At 46.7% G+C, this 3,484-nt stretch overlaps 1 long non-coding RNA gene across 1 annotated transcript in view; it reads right to left on the reverse strand.

Moving 5' to 3' along the window:
- Positions 1-2,379: 2,379 nt before the first annotated feature.
- Positions 2,380-3,484, reverse strand: part of LOC109312568 — a 6,195-nt gene continuing 5,090 nt past the window's right edge. The window contains exon 3 of the long non-coding RNA XR_002101851.1: positions 2,380-2,390. This is a non-coding gene — a long non-coding RNA (uncharacterized LOC109312568). The remainder of the gene's footprint in view (positions 2,391-3,484) is intronic.

A 3,484-nucleotide genomic window follows, 5' to 3' on the forward strand; every position in this document is an offset into this window, starting at 1 on the left:
TGGACTTCAATAAAACTTTTTCCCATGGTCCAACATGACCATCTCATAAATGAATTGGAGAAACATATGCTGAACAAAACTACTATAAGATAGAGAGATTACTAACTCAATAGCTGTAAGCAAAGGGCAATTAATGGGTCCATGTAAGAATGACAGGAGATTTCACATGGAATCCCACAAGTGTCTGTCTTGGGGCCAATACTGTTCAAAGTGTTTATTAATTTTTTGGATGCTGGCACAGAAAGCTTCTTGAGCAAGTTTGCAGATGACACAAAACTTGGAAAAGGATCATGAGAGGGGATCTGGTGGCTGTCTATAAAGTCACCGGGGGAACCAGTGTAAAATAGGTGAGGCTCTGTTCCCCTGGGTGCCACCTGGGATAATAAGGAATAACAGCAACAACTTGACTGATGCTTGATATCAGGAGGCATTACTTGATGGTTAGGGCTGCCAGGCTCTAGAATGGGCTCCCAAGGGATAATCTGGTCATAGTTATTTCCCATGCTCTTGGCCTTGCTGGTTGTCAGTGTTCCTCCTTTTCTGCTACATGTGCCAGGATGTTTTTAAGCCTCCCTCAGTGCCATTGGGTGTTGGTTACAGCCAAGGCTGGGGATTTTGGTTAGGTTGTGTCAAACTTCCTGTTGGGACCAAAGGCAGAGGTTCATGGCTAGAGGGTCTTGCCCCTATGCTCAGAGTTGCATTGATCACCATATTTGGGGTTAGGGAGGAATTTTACCCAATGGGAAGATTTGTATGAACTGTGTGGGGGGGGGGGTGCCTGCCTCTGTAGCAGGGGGCATAGCCCTCTACCTAGAATCTCTTGAGTTTATAATGACAGCATTTTATAGAAGTGAGACATTGGCTGCCATGTTTCTTGTGCTTTACATGGGGCAGGTGAGGGTGCTAGGTCTGTGCTGTGTCAGGGTTGATGGTAGTCTTATGTAGAAGTTAGATTATGGATTATAAAGGATGGTTTGGATAGGGCGATCCTGCCTCAGACAGGGCTTTGGACCAGATGACCTTTGGAGGTCCCTTCCAGCCTGACTTCTGTATGATTCTATGATTGAATGAGTTGATAACCTGGTGTTCTGAAGGATTGAGTTTTGTGATCTGGATTTCTGCTGTTTGATTAATCTATAAACTACATAAAAATGAACATTTTAAAATGATTGTTTAATTAAGAATCACCTAGAATGTGAAGGCAGTTTACTATACAGCAGGGCTGTTTAACTTCTAGGTGGCCAGAGGCTGCCTGCCCTGTACATGGCACCAGCGGGAGCTGCATGCTGCATGGTCCAAGTCAGCAGAAGCCTTGGGCCCCCAGGGCACATGCCACACAGGTGCCCCTCACTGCATCCCTCTCTTGCTGCACTTTACTGCATAAGCACTCTGGGCTATGGGCTATGGGTCTGCCCTGCCTCATGGCCTGTCCCACACCCTGCTGCCTGCAGGAAATAGAAACCAGAGAAGGCAGGGAGAGCCCAAAGTTATTGTGGGCTACATATGACCCTCAGGCCATCTGTTGGACAGCCATAGTATAAAGAATGGAGATATAGCAATATGCCCTGCTGTTTCCTTGTTCTTTCTGCACTACTACTAAACATAATATATACCTTTGAAACAGCTAATGATCAATGTAGTTATACAAATGTTACGACACCTAAAGTTTTGGGAAATACTTTATTTTCTGTCTCTCATAATATGCCATGGTTAGCTCACAACTAAATAAAATACAGATACAGACAACCTTTCAAAGAAATAAAATAGAAAAAATATCAGCAAAAAGTCACTCTATTCCACATTTTGATCTAAGGAAATAATCCTAACTAGTATGCAGCATCATCAGATCTGTCAGAGGTGGGCAAGTGCTTTGAAATGAGTTAAAACTACTTCCATTACCCATGGAATTAATCAAATTTAGGGACAGAAAATATGTTTCCAGAGCTTTTTATTTTCATTCATATGAATTATCTTCATGTTTGTTTCCTCTGATGCAAATATCCGTGGCAGGCAAGGTTGCTTGTATCAAACTCCCCCCCACACACACCCCTCCAAAAACACACTTTATGTTCATGTATATTTCCACTTGCCTCTGAACTAAAATTTATTTAAAAGTCTTTCACTGAAAGGGGATCACTGAAACACAGTGGGACTCAACGCATGACTGGGCGGTGAATATCAAGGGCTATAGGCTGTACAGGAGGGACAGGATAGGAAGGAAAGGTGGGGGAGTGGCACTCTACATTAAGGAGGAATACCCATCCTCATCAATTAATAAAGAATGAGAGGAAGGGCACTCTGAAGTACTCTGAGTAAGATTACAAGGCAGTCAAGGGGAAAGAGACTGAACAGTAGGGGTCTACTACAGACCTACCAAACAAGGAGAAGAGCTTGACCAGGAATTCTTAGGTCAGCTCATGGAGGTAGTGAAGTCTCAGGATGTGGGAGTCATGGGGGACCTGAACTTCCTGGACATCTGCTGGCAAGAGCAGTCACCCAGGTCTGACCGCTCAAGTAGGTTCTTAGCCAGAATGCAGGACCTCCATCTAACCCAGGAGGTGCACAGCCCCACCAGTGGAGATGCCTTGTTGGACCTGGTCCTGGCCGTGGGAGATGACGTGGTGAGGGGGCTGCGGGTGCTCGACCGCCTGGGCGACAGCGATCATTGCCTGCTGGAATTCACCATCCAGTGCAAGGTGGCAAAGGCCTGCAGCAAGGCAGCAGCCCTAGATTTCAGGACGGTGGACTTCAATAAGCTAAGGAGAATAGTTGGGGAAGCACTGAGGTCCCAGAGGGGAAGGGAGCCAGGTGTCCAAGGAGGTTGGTGGCTCCTTAAGGAGATGATCCTCCAAGCCTAAATGGAGGTAATCCCAATGAGGATCAAAGGGAGCAGGAGGGCACACAAGCCCCCATGGCTCACCAAAAGCACCCAGGAATGTCTCCTAGCTAAAAGAGGGGCGTATACCCAATGGAAGGGAGGGGACATCACCAGGGATGACTATACTGCAATTAATGGGGATGTAGGGGGGAAGTCAGGAAGACCAAGGCAGAGATGGAACTGGGACTAGGTTCCCAGTCTTAAGGACAATAAGAAGTCCTTCTTTAAATACATAGGGGGTAAAAAGAAGGTTCCAGGTAATGTGGGGCCCCTGCAGGACACATAATGAAATTTGGTCATCACACCAGAAGACAAAGCCAACATGTTTAATGATTTCTTTGCCTCCATCTTCCTAAGCAGGGACCAGAACAGCCACCCCCCCACTGGGCTCCCCCATACCCCAGGGGAGGCACACCTAGGCCAAGGGTTAGTGAGGAACTAGTTAGGGAGTTTCTGGAGGGACTGGACATATTCAAGTCAGCCAGTCCAGACAATCTTCACCCTAGAGTACTAAAGGAATTGGCTGAGGTCATTGCAGGACCCCTGGCATGGCTTTATGAGCACTCATGGTGCTCTGGTGTGGTGCCAGAGGACTGGAAGAGGGCC

The sequence above is a fragment of the Crocodylus porosus genome, unplaced genomic scaffold, assembly GCF_001723895.1.
Source record: "Crocodylus porosus isolate Cpor-Errol unplaced genomic scaffold, CroPor_comp1, whole genome shotgun sequence".
Classification (NCBI taxonomy): Eukaryota; Metazoa; Chordata; order Crocodylia; family Crocodylidae; genus Crocodylus; species Crocodylus porosus.